Genomic DNA, 14,079 nt, shown 5'->3' on the forward strand with positions numbered 1-14,079 from the left:
AATTGTGGTTAAAAAGAAAAAAAAGGCTAGGGGCGGTGGCTCACACCTGTAATCCCAGCACTTTGGGAGGCCGAGACGGGCGGATCACCTGAGGTCGGGAGTCCAAGACCAGCCTGACCAACATGGAGAAACCCCATCTCTACTAAAAGCACAAAATTAGCTGGGCATGGTGGCGCATGCCTGTAGTCCCAGCTGCTCGGGAGACTGAGGCAGGAGAATCGCTTGAACCCGGGAGGCGGAAGTTGTGGTGAGTCAAGATTGCGCCATTGCACTCCAGCCTGGACAACAAGAGCGACACTCTGTCTCAAAAAAAAAAGAAAAAAAAAGGTTAATTTAGGCAAACTACAATATAGTGGAAAAATATAATACAGACATTGGATTTTAAGAGAGAGAATATTCCCATTTCTACCTAGGGGAAATTTAAAGGTACTCTTTCATCACTGATCTTAATGAAATGAAAGAATTCCTTCTTCCTAAGTTGTACTCTGCTACTTCTAAAAAGGATTTGCACTTCCTTGGATGGAAACGGTCCATATGCTGTGGATCATTAAATTAGAAATGACTCACTGCTCACCACTGCGTCCCCTGGGCCTGGGCCCCAGGCCTCCTATCGCCTAGACAAGCAACAGATCCTTGTTTCACAAATGAATGAACGAATGAATGAATGAATGAAAGACACAGGGAAACTGCGGAGCAAGGGGATGAAAAGCAAACACACCAGGGGAACAGAAAGAGTTGCTGGGATAAAGCCCTCTATTGAGCTGCGAGCATCCTGACAGCTAAAGGAAACATGAAACATTAATGGAGTCCAATTATCTGCCAAAGGGAACCAGACAAAAGAGTGGCGTGAACTGTCAGAGCATGGGGAAGGCGAAGGCCCAGAATAGCTGAGATTTGAAAAATTACAAAGGATGACAATGGCTTTTTCAGTTCTGCTCCAAATAAGGACCAGGAGGGAGAGGTCTGCTGCTTGCCTAACACTGGGGCAAGACAAAGAGAACGCAGGCTCCTCAATGCCTTTTTTGTTCCTATCTTCCTTATTAAGACAAATGATCTACAAAGTGAAAAGGAAGGAATAAGCACAATTAAAGGGAAACCACTGTCCCAGGCGGGGGGGGGGGGGGGCCGGGGGCAACTGTAGGGATTCGATCTACTGCTTTCAAGACCAAGGAAAACTCAATCCCTACAGCTGAAATCTCAGTTTGAGTCACTGAATGATCTGAGGAATCAAAAAGAAAGAAAATACCGGTGGACTTGGATAAGGATGGAGGGATAATCTAGAAGCAGAATAGTTGAGGGATGAAATGCTCAGAGGCCAGAGCCCACCAGCCTGGGTTCAAATCCCAGCTCTGCCACTCTCAAGGGCTGTGATCTGGGCAACTCCCCTACTTCTGGCTTCAGTTTCCTCAGTTTCCCTATAAATATGGAGATAATAACAGTGCCTACCTCATATGACAGGTAGATTCAATGGGTTAAAATACTAAGCATAAGTTCTTAATAGGTTAGGAACCTACTATTATAGCTGGGGAAGTCACTTAAACATGTAAGAAACAGAGATGAAGGTAAGAAATCACAACATATCTAATAAACTGTACTATCATAATTTAACTGGAGGTTGTAGAAGAATCACTAATGAAATGCACAAATGCTATTATTTGGTGTGGCATAAGTCCACTTCCATAAGGCAGAAACAAAATGTGGGCATTAGTTATTTTGTGGGAAAAGGATTATAGATGATTTTTTTCTCCTAGCTTTTCTGCATCTCAACCCGAACAGAAGGTGTTTAGTGTCTGGGGTGGGGGCAGTCACAGAAATCACAATTACCACCAACTTTGGCATCAGTGCGCAACTGGAGACCATCATTCACTACTTTTCAGGACCATGCTGAGCGTTTGAGAAAAAGAAAGTTACCACCAGAAATAGCACAGTTTCACCATGAGGAAATGATACTAACAAAAGTTACTTTTGTATAGATACAGTTAGCTCCCCATATCCACAGATTTAACCAATTGAAGATTGAAAATATTAAGAAAAACAGAGTATACTTGCACATGTACAGATTTTTCTCTTGTCATTATTCTCCAAACAATGCAGTGTAACAACTATTTCCATAGCATTGACATTGTATTAGGTATTATAAGTAATCTAGACATGATTTAAAATATAGGGGAGAAAATGCGTGGGTTATACGCAAATACTATGCCATTTTCTATCAGGGACTTTGAGCATCCTTGGATTTTGGCATTCACAGGAGGTTCCTGCAGATATCAAGGGACAACTGTGTACACACACACACACACGTATATATATAATGAATAAAATCTTGAAGATTTTTTTTGTTGATAACATAGTAAAAGATGAACTAGGTAAGAGAACATTAGAGGAATCATGATGCAATATGTTGTCTTCCTGCTTGAGTTCATGTTCTTTCATCAATCATGCCCTCATCCAAACTGCTGCCCACGTCTCATGAATGGTAAGGCACAGCAGGAGGGCAGGGCGCTGGGGACTGGTTTCTACCTTTGCTTGCCTAGAGTTACCAGAACTTCCCATAAGGAGGAGAGAGGCAGGAGCTCAGGACCTTTCTGGAGACCACAAGTCTATTAATGGCATGTGAGTTCAGGAATTCATTAAATATCTATGAAGTATGACTTCAGACCAGGCAGTCTGTGTGGAACCTTGTGGTATATACCAGGTAGTATATATGTCACAGTAAGTAAGACATGTGTACTGCCCTCAAAAAATGTATGATCTAGGGAGAAAGGGAAAAATACACTATATAAAATAATGCTCGCAACAGGCAGCTTATACATACGGGAGTGTGCAGGGTGGCTCCTCTAAATTAAAACCTGAGATGGACTTTGGCTTTGATTCCCATCCCACCACTGAGTTAACCTGTCTGTGACTTCTGGGCAAGTTATCAAACCTCTCAGCCTCAGTTTTCCCATCTGTAGCTTTGATGAGGAAGATAAGACATGCAGGGAGGTTCTAGCACAGGCCTCAAAGTCGTCATCGGCAACATTATTTTTGCCAATAATTATGCATGATGGGTACAAGTAAATGAAGACTCTAAAGTGCAAAGTGATTCCTAACTTACCCCCAGTCAAAGAGCATTGCTGGAAGAGACCAAAAGACACAAAAACAGCCAGCGCAAAGCCAGGCTGTGTCCTTCTGCACCTAATGATGCTCAGAATGGCTTCTCGGAGGAAAAAACCAAAAATTTATTTTCTTGATCTATTTTACCTTCTCTAATAACTGGCATTCTTTTCTAATTTTGGTCTTTTCCTCTTGACAGTCTCTCCACTGAGAAATTGGTGCTTCTGAAATAGTCCATCCTCCCATCTTTTTTCTATACTTCCACTATTACTAGAAAGGAAAGCACTGCACCAAACACATTGCTACAAATTAAAGCTGCATGCCTATAACCAGTATTTCTGGCTTAAAGAAAACCAAGAGAAGAAACTAAAGAAACTAAAGTCAGAAAACAGCCGTAATGGGATGGAGAGGACCTCTGAACTCCAGAGCCTGAAAGACATTCCTCAAGTCAGGAGTCAAGTGTTTGTGTAGGATGTCTCCATCTGAGAGAATGAACTACATACACTTTCTGGGGCAATCAAGGAAGTGTATGACTCCAGCAATCAAGGAAAATGTTTTGATTCCAGCTCAGGAGTCTTCACTATGACAATCACACACACAGCCCTGTTCTCCAGATGGAACAAAGGCATGATGAATGTGCGTGCTTTGCAGGCACGGGACTGGGGCGCCCGAGGTACACATGGAGCAGAGAAGACAGAGACAGAAGGCACAGAGGCTGGAAGAGCACAGCTTCCACTTTCAGGCAGGACCATAGCCTGCCCTGCCCACAAGACTAAAGCAGCTATACCACCAAGGTGAAAGGGAGACCCAAGCAGTTGCAGTCCGCAAAGAAGAAAAGCCAACCAGAGCAACAAAGTGCGTCTGGCCAAGTAGAAGACAAAAAAAGCTGGGCAGACTCTTCAAGGCTTCTGTTCTGGAGAATGGAGGGAAGTGGGCACGTGGGACCACTTCGTCTGTGGTCAGAAACTCTGCAATCCTGGTCAGGCGCGGTGGTTCACGCCTATAATCCCAGCACGGACAGATCACCTGAAGTAAGGAGTTCGAAACCAGCCTGGCCAACATGGTGAAACCCTGTTTCCACTAGAAATACAAACATTAGCCAGGTGTCGTGGCGCATGTCTGTAATCTCAGCTACTTGGGAGGCTGAAGCACAAGAACTGCTTGAACCAGGGAGATGGAGGTTGCAGTGATCCAAGATAGCACCATTGCACTCCAGCCTGGGCGACAGAGTGAGACTCTGTCTTGAAAACAAACAAACAAACAAACAAAACAAACACCACCAAAAAACAGAAACTCTGCAACCCAGCACGAGGCCACTAACTGATAACAATACAAGAGTAGGGGGCTAGGGGTAATTTGTGACAGGGTATTTGAGGGAACTAAGGACATGCTAAAAATGAGTTTTGGGCTCTCTGCCAAACTTTCATAGAGTGGATCTCTCAATAGAGTGGATGACCTTGAACGACTCTGGCCATTAACTTAAATTCTCAGATCCTGTCTCCACCCAAACTAGGGTAGGTGAGATCTCACAGGATGAAGAATCTGTGGTGCGTGCAGCCACGCATCCCTCCCCTACTCACAGGCTGGCACTGATTACTGAAGCCTGTCTTCCTGGGGATGAGACCTCACACTCCCCCAAGCACTGAACTCAGGGGTCTCAGAGTACCTGTTAGTAGGAAAATTCTGCAGTTTGGTGAGTACACTGTAATGGAACAATCATTCATTTCAAATGTTTAATTTATATATATTTTTTCCATTGTAAGAATAATCATATTATAGGCACATTGAGAAACTGCAAATAAGCCAAAAACAAAAACACATTCCTCACCCCAAGAGGAATGCCACGATAGCAGGTAGACTGTCAATCTCTAAAAACTTGACAATGCATGTCTTCCTTCCCTCTCTCAGCTCCTAACCTCTCTGCTATAGGGAAGCCCCTGAGAGATCCTGAGAGCTTTAGGCTCTCTCCCTCCCTGTGCCTGGGACATACCTCTGCATCCTCCCAGGGTCCCACACCACCTGCTCAGACCATGACTTCTCCCCACTGCCCACACACTGACTCATTCTCAAAGGTCTGCAAATATTCTTGGGAAATAAATCAAGAAAAATACTCAGAGTGAAATAAGTCAACTTCCTCAAATTTCAAACTCATCATCTATTCATTTTCAAACTAGTGGTGCCACAAATTGCTCCAGGCTGATGTATCAACATCAAAATCACACATTACTGATAAAAAAACACCCTACCTCTTGACAACTGCAAAACCTTTGAGGCAGGCATTTTCCTGGATCAGTAAGTTTTCTAGGGAGTGAGAATAACACACCTTCCAGCAAGAGGACCTATTTTCATTTTCCCTCTTGTACATATCGTACGTCATCTTCTTGGCTGCCTTCTTTCTTAAGCAGGGGGTAAAGAATATAATGCAACCTTTACTTAGTGACTTCAGTCCTCTCTCTGAGCATGATTGATGTCCACTGGGCTAATGAGATGTAATGCTATTTGCTCCTAGGTAAATGGACTTACCCTGCTGGACTCTTTGAGTTCTAATGGCTCCTTCTGCTGGCCTCTTCTCTTCCAACACTATACCGCTGCCAAAACCACCTCTTACTGAGGTGAACTTACAGGAATTTCTAGGGGCTTTTATTCCTTCCTGTCTGCTATAGGTTTAGATAATAAACATTCAAAGTTCTGTCATTGTATTTTTAAATAAAACAATTAATAACAACATTTTTATTTTCATTGTGAAATATTTACGTTTGTTCAAAATTTTAAAATGCACAATATTACAAGGTGAATAAAAATCACCCATAAACCCACCACCCAAATTAAACATCATTATATAAAACATATATTGTGCTCTTATTTCCTCTTTCTACAAAACTGGGACCACACAGTATTGTAACCCGTTTCCCTGAAAATCTGAGCATTTTCTCAAGTTACTAGATATTTAAAATATTTTAAGACAGAATAATAGTCTATCATCAGTGTATGTTATGTTTATCTGATCAGTCTTGTCTTTCGTTATTTCCTTTATTCTAGGGGAATATGCTATTGATTTAACTGAAATGGATATACATGCACACACATGCACACATCACTGAAATAAATTCCTGGAATTGATGAACTTAAATGTATGACCTTTGCAAGGCTTTTGTTAGACAGCAGCAAACCGCCTTCCAGAATTAGACCCACTTCTTTGCACTCTCCAGCAAGAGCTACTTCTTAAAGAGGGCACACTATGGAAGACATGATATCCTGTGCTTTACAGACGCACCTTTCCAGTTCTCACAACAACTTCATAAAGAAGGCACTGTTATCCCATGTTATAGACAAGGAAACTGAGGCTCAGTACACAAGAGAGCAGAGTTTCAAATGAAACCAGCGTTCACTGGCAGCCTCTCAGGCTGTTACTGCTGCACCACAGGGCCCACTAAGCTCATGAGCCTTTGGGAGCTCTCTACAACTCTATCTACTTTTGTACACAGACTTCAACATCTCTTTTTCAACCCTTTAGGCATCTTTACTCAATTGTGTTCCTGGTGAGAGGCATGGCCAGGAATCTCAGCTTGGGTTATGAGCAGTAACAACAATCAGACAAAATTTGCCTAAAACCGAAAGGCCAAGCTTCTAAAACTAAAACTTCACATCTCAAAAATATTGTTGAGGAAAAAATTAAATATAGCATTACCCTAAAATCCAGCAATTCCACTTCAAGATATATACCCCAAGGATTTGAAAGCAGGAACTCAGACCCTTGTATGTCAATGTTCATAGCAGCACTATTCCCAGTAGCCACAAGGTGGAGGCAACCCAAGTGTCCCACCCTCAATAGATGAGGTCCATCCACACAAAAAAACGTGGTCCATCCACACAACAAAACGTGGTCTATCCACCCAATGGAATATTATTCGGCCTTAAAAAGGAAGGAAATTCTGGCACAGGCTACAACATGGATGAACCTTGAAGACATTATGCTGAGTGAAAGAAGCCAGTCACAAAAAGGACAAATCGTGTATGGTCCCACTTACATGAGGTACTAAGAACAGGCGAATCAAGTGGCAGGAAGTAGATTAGAGGTTACCAGGGACTGGGGAGAATTATTGCTTAATGGGTACAGAGTTTCCGTTTGGGGTGATAAAAGAGTTTTGGAAATAGATAAATGGTGATGGTTGCACAACACTGTTCACATGACCAATGCCACTTAATGTACACTTACACAAATGACTAAAATGGTTAATTTTGTTTTATATATTTTTAATGAAGGTTTTTTCAAAATCGTCAAAAGTAATTCCAGCTGTTGCAAAACCACCCGCTTCAAAAGAAAGTGCATCCCTCCCTGCTGTGTGCTGCTAAGAAATGTGGGAAGCATTTTTAGCAACTGTCACACAAAAATAAGCTGCTTACATTAGTTAGGAACAAGGTAATAAAACAGGAGCAATAAATCCTCTTTGCCAGATAGCAGTAACAGGTCAAGGAAAGTCACAGCTAATCTTTTATTCTAAACATCAGGTTCCATGCAAGGATCCAGGCTACTCTGGATCAAACACACCATGTAAAGCCACGGCCTATGATGGCAGCATCTGACCATGCCTCGAAAATTAAGGAAGCCGGAAAGAACCACACTGTATGTTTGTTAGATTTGGTCATAGTTCCCAAAGCATCTCGTTAAAAAGAATCCCCAGAGTTGAACTTGGTGTCAGGCACAGAGCTGGGAAGGCACTGACTCCTGTAGGCTGTGCTGCGGGTTGAACCACCGCCCCCCCCACACTCCGGGTGGGAAGGAGCCTTTGTACCCAGTGCCAGGGAGCTGCAAGCCCCAGGTCCATTCCGCACAGACTCACAGGGCTGTGAACACGCCAAGAGGGAGGATGAACACTCTGCACTTGGACACACTTAAAAGAAGGATCTGTGCCTTTCTGTTCCATCTAACAGCCCTCAGAGCACAGGCTTCCTTGATTTCCAGCTCAGTTGGTTTCCATATTTTTCTTGTGAAATGAGTGTCCAGAATCAGACACAAACACACCATGCTTTCCTTTTTTGTAAACTGCCTGCTCATGTTCTTCGCCAGTTTTTCTATGTAATTGTTTCTCTTATTTATAGGATTTTTTTTACATAAATAGGATACTAATACTCTGCATGTTACATGCATTTTTGTATGTACAAGCAAGAAGTTACAAATTATTCTTCCAGGCTGAAGTGTGCCTTTCAGCAAGTTAAATATCATCTGTTATGTCTACATATAAATTTGTAATGGTAATACACTCAAATTTACCATCTTCCCGTTATGGTGGTGCTAATTCTTACTCACAAAAGTCTTTCTTAGCCTGAGAGAATAAAGATTCTTACTATTAGGCCGGGCGCGGTGGCTGAAGCCTATAATCCCAGCACTTTGGGAGGCCAAGACGGGCGGATCACGAGGCCAGGAGATCGAGACCATCCTGGCTAACACGGTGAAACCCCGTCTCTACTAAAAAATACAAAAAACTAGCTGGGCGAGGTGGTGGGCGCCTGTAGTCCCAGCTACTCAGGAGGCTGAGGCAGGAGAATGGCGTAAACCTGGGAGGCGGGGCTTGCAGTGAGCTGAGATCCGGCCACCGCACTCCAGCCAGGGCAACAGAGCGAGACTCCATCTCAAAAAAAAAAAAAAAAAAGATTCTTACTATTCATTAATTCTTGTCATTCAAATAAATAAAAGGCATTTTGTTCCTTCACTTTTAATTATTTAATTGGCCTGAAACCAATTATTATGTAGAATACACAGTTGGGTTCCATTCCTTGCCACCCCATGTGAACAGTCATGGTTCCTGTTATCTCTGTTTTGCCGCAACTTCACTGTGCTGTGTTAGTTTCCGTAAACGTGTGGGTCTCTTTATGGGATATCTACTCTGGTCCTTTGGTCTATTTTCTGCCCTTGAACTAATAACATCCTTTCTTAGTTGTGATACCGCATAAGTGGGATTGCTATCTGACAGTGCAAACCACTCCTCCATACGCCTTGTTGTTTTTCAAATTTGTCTTCAAATTCTTGAGTTTTACTCTTTCTTATTAAAGTTAGGAAACATTTTTCAAGTCATACGTGACAAAACTGTTAAGAATTTGGCTGCAACTGCATTAAACTTAAAGAAAAACTTGAGAAAATGTGACATCTGCACTATATTCTGTCTCCTGATCCATGATCATAGTATAGCTCTCCACTTACTCAGGTTGTTTTTATGCTCTGAAACATCCTATAATGGCTGGTAATCTTCCTGAATATATTCCTGGATAGCTTCTAATGTTTGTTAATATTATAAGTGGGATTTCTTTTTATATTACATTTCCTAATTGTTTTTTCTTGGCATACAAGAGTACTATTACATTTTATATGTTGATCTCACATTATATCTGCTTAGAGAATTCTTGCTCATTTTAAAAGTGCTAACATGTGTGTAAATTTTCTATTTGGATAATTATTTGCAAATAGACACACATTTCAGTCTTCTTTTCTAATGTTTACATTTTTGTTCCTTCATTTGCTCCTTTTATTACACTAAGACCTCCAGTGACAGCAGGCATCCCTGTCTAATTCTAGATGTTCATGAACACGACTCTAACAGTTTTCCATTATGTATGATGCAAGGCTGTAGGTTTTTAATAAATAAACTTTAACAAGTTAAGGAGGTTTCTTTTCAGTACTGGTTGAGTACACACTTTGTTATTATTTGTTATGTATTATAATGAGTGGAGAGTTGTATTAAATACTTTTCTGCCAGGTGAAATGATTATTCTTTTCCCTTTAATTCTGACATGTTCAGTGTGTTCACTGTTTTATGATAGTAAACCACCCCTGCACTATTATAATAAAACCAACTTGGTCATAACATTTGTTTCATTTACATTTCACTTAAGATAAGGTACTGAATTTGGTTCATTAGTGTTTTACTCAGACTTTCTGTTTCATGTTAAAATGTAAAATGGTATTATAAATTTGATTTCTTGTACTGCTTCAAAGATACACAAACATGATATGAATGGGAGAGCTCTTGTCCTCTGTGTAAGCTGTTGTCCTCTGTGTTTAAGAGTGTACACACTTAAACGAGGTCAGGAGATCGAGACCATCCTGGCTAACACAGTGAAACCCTGTCTCCACTAAAAAATACAAAAAAAAATTAGCCGGGCATGGTGGCGGGCACCTGTCGTCCCAGCTATTCAGGAGGTTGAGGCAGGAGAATGGCATAAACTCAGGTGGCAGAGCTTGCAGTGAGCCGAGACTGCGCCACTGCACTCCAGCCTGGGCGACAGAGTAAGACTCCATCTCAAAAAAAAAAAAAAAGAAAGAAAAAAATTGTTTGTTTCTTGAAAGTTTAGTATCGCTCATCTGCAAACCACTTGAGTATTTTTGAAGATACAGTACTGATTACCATTTCTTCCAGAGCTGTTTCTCTATTACGATTTTATTTTCTCTATTACGATTTCTTCAAGAATCCATTTTGTTTTTACATTTTTGCAACAAATCATCTATTTCCCCCAGATTTCTATTTCCTCCCAAAGTGCTGGGATTATAGGCTTGAGCCACCGCGCCCGGCCTAATAGTAAGAAAATTTACAGTTTTCTTGACGTTGTTTTTAAAACTTGCTAAAGTGCTCTTAACATGATTTTCTTGGGCACCTTTTGCCCTCCTGAGTGTCTGTGCTAGAGGTTTGCTGTTGTGGTCGTTTTTAGAAAAGACTGGTGTTTGATTTTGTTCCTATTTTGTTCCTATTGGTAATCTCTTTATTTCAACAATTTCTGACTTTAATTTTTATGATTAATTCCTTCTACATTCCTTAGACTTACTCTATTCCATTTCTGTAATTTCAATTTTCGTTTTTTTGAAGCTTAGAAATGTAGCCTTACCACCTTTGCAGCACTGTACGACTTTCCACCTGTACTATGTTCACTTTCATTCGGTTCTAAATGATTGATATTTCCATTGCAATTTCCTGTCTAACTCACAAGTAAAATAAGAGTGGGTGTGTTTTAAAGTTTCCTCATGCATGTTTATGTGATTTGTTTTCAACTTTTTATGTTGACGTCTGATTTATTCACACTGGGTCAAAGAACAAGCCTTGCATGAAATAGATTGCTTAAAATTTAGTGCAACTTTCTATATACAGTCAACTTTTCAAAAAGTTACACAGGTTTTAGAAAAGAATCAAGAGTCTCTGTTGGGTAGAGGGAGGTATGTGTGTCTATTAATTTGAGCTTAACACTATCACGAATTGACTTGGAATTACTCCTACTATCTTATTTTGTATTTTGTTTAATATCTTTTTTCTCTTCACATCTTGTTTTTTCTTCTGTTTTCTACTTGATGTTGTTTGATTATTGCTGTTGTTTTTCATATATATTCCCTTATATCTTTTTCTGCTAGGTTGGGAACTACAGATTATATGCACATGCTTTTAGTAATTACAGTCAATACTTTAGATGTACCTAATATTTTTAAATACACAATTGAGCATTCATCACATATTATTTTCCCATATGTGCCATGTTTCCCTAGTATCCACATTCCTTCTTCCTCAAGAAGTACTTTTAATCATTCTTCTAGGCCAGGCACTGCAACTCACACATCTAAACCAAGTACTTCCAGTGGTCGACATGGGAGGATAGCCTGAGGGGTTCGAGACAAGCCTGGGAAGCATAGCAATGACCCATCTCTACAAAAAATTTTAAAACTAGCTGGGAGTGGTGGTGCACACCTGTAGTCCCAGGTACTCAGGAGGCTGAGACTGGAGGATCACTTGAGTCCAGGAGTTCAAGGCTGCAGTGAGCTATGAGCTACACTCCAGCCTGGGTGAGAGAGCAAAATCTGGTCTCTTAAAAAATAAAAATAAAATAATAATCATTCTTTTAGTGAAGACTGCCAGTGACACATTTTTTTCTCAATCTTTGCCTGAGAAAGCTTTATTTGGCCTTCCCTAGTCAGGAATATGTTGGCATAACATTCTAGATGGATGTTTATCTTTCCCCCTGCACTTGGGAGTACACTGCATTGTCTTCAGGCATTGCCCAGGGTGCCCAGGTCTCGCCTCATTTCCTCTTGTTGTGTTTCATAGTTTCTTGCCTTGTCCTACAGACATGATTCTTTCATGCATCTGTCTGAGCATTATAAACACATATTTCAAAGCCTTGGTCACACTTTTTTTTGTTGCATATGGGCTAAATTGGTAATCTCTTGGTTTTGTTAGCTATATTGTATTTCTTAGGATGGGACGGCTTCGTGTGCTTTTGGAATGTTGGTTTGCAGACTCGCTTTAGGTGGGTTGTTTTTTCTTTTCCTGCCTCCCCCTCCCCACTGAGTGGTCAAGTCGGGACAGACTGGAGCTGCTGCCTCATGGAAGACTGCGAAGGTTGCAGTCTGCGTCACTGCACTGGAAGGCTGCTTGGGTTAGCTCTGGCTGCAAGGCTGCATCCACTCTGCCTGGCTGCCTGGCCATGAGTCCACATGCACTACAATCTGTCCCAGGCAACAGCCCTTTTCCAGCATCTTTGGAAAACAGGGGAGCCCCACCACAGCTCTCAGCTGGATATGGTGGGCCTGGCTCTGGCACTGCTTCCCCAGTCACTGCCAGAGAAGGGAAAGCGCAGCCCTTTGCATTCCCTGGGACCCGGGCCAGCAGCACCCATGCTGCTTTGGGAGCCACGGCCCTGAGGGGACAGAGCTATTCAATGATCTGTGGACATGCTTGGGTCTGAGCAAGGCTGAGTTCTTTCTGCTTTCCCATTTTACATGCTGTGTGTATGTAAAATGATGGAGAGGTGGCCAATGTCAACGGTGTGCTTAAAGGTATCAACCCTCTGAGTCGCTGAGCAGAGGTGGGGTTCAATATAGTGATGTGTTCATCCATTCCTTTAGGCCCTGTTTCAGGTGTGGGGATACATCCAAAACTCAGCTTCAACTGCGTACTGTGTAACTCCACATCAGGGAAGAGAACCAGCTGCCTTCTACATGGAATGTGCTCCATGTTCTGTGCTGCAAATAAATGTCCCTTAATTGAACTACTTTGATATCTGTAGAATATTTGAGTGTACAATTTAAAGACAAAGGATAAAAGGTAAGCCTTAAAAAATTATTTCAGTGTAATTTTTTCTGGTTTCCTAATTAAAGTATTGACCTAAGTTTTTATATGAGCATTAACACCAAGGCTTAAATTATTTCCATTTAAGTGAGATCATTTGTGAGCATACAATGTAACGTTAAAATTTTCTTAAGCTTTGAAGTCAATACTAACAAATTGGTACCCTTTCCCCACATCATGTCATTTCAAAGTTTTCTAAAAGAGGATCCTAAAATTATGCTTGCCACAGAAAACCTTGACAGCTTTTATGAATCTTCTAACAACTGAGAAAACATTGCTTTGACTTCATGGTCAGATCCCAGCTTTTATTTTTATAGTCAACCTTTCTCATTAAGTAATTTAAGAAAATCTAAATATTCACATTCCCACCAGCTCGAGGACCTGTGATTTACTGTACCTAAACTCTCCAATAAGCCAAACAATGTGCCATGTGCACGTTTCGTTTAATCTCATCCTCAGGCTCCTCATCCTACAGCAAAGCTTCCATTTATTAGATCTAATTTCCTAAGTAGTCTAATTTCCTAAAGGTAGTTAGTTCCCTTTCCTTCCCTTCCCACAATGACCTCATTGGAAATTAAATATTAATAGAAGAAACAAAAATAATCAGAGAAAGGTAGAGAAAGACCAAGAGTACATACACCCAAAACCATCTTAATTGGAAATATAAAAATGCCAAAACCAAGAGGATTCACCTTGGAGTACCCTTCGACAGGCGACATTAAGTCGCCTTTCGGCTGAAACCTTGATAACTCATATGAAACTGATCTTGAAGTTTAGCTCACTGAAGTTTGCTAACTGAAAGGAAACACATGAAGATATCAGAACCAAGGATCTTTCTCTATTTTGGAATTCATTGTCCTTAATGAGAAAAGAAGAACCA

The 14,079-nt window shown here is 41.1% G+C and overlaps 1 protein-coding gene across 6 annotated transcripts in view; it reads right to left on the reverse strand.

Moving 5' to 3' along the window:
• Window positions 1-14,079, reverse strand: part of GRB10 (growth factor receptor bound protein 10) — a 202,107-nt gene that overhangs the window by 96,109 nt on the left and 91,919 nt on the right. The window lies entirely within an intron of this gene.

This window comes from Rhinopithecus roxellana, chromosome 6 (genome assembly GCF_007565055.1).
Source record: "Rhinopithecus roxellana isolate Shanxi Qingling chromosome 6, ASM756505v1, whole genome shotgun sequence".
In the NCBI taxonomy this organism is placed as follows: domain Eukaryota; kingdom Metazoa; phylum Chordata; class Mammalia; order Primates; family Cercopithecidae; genus Rhinopithecus; species Rhinopithecus roxellana.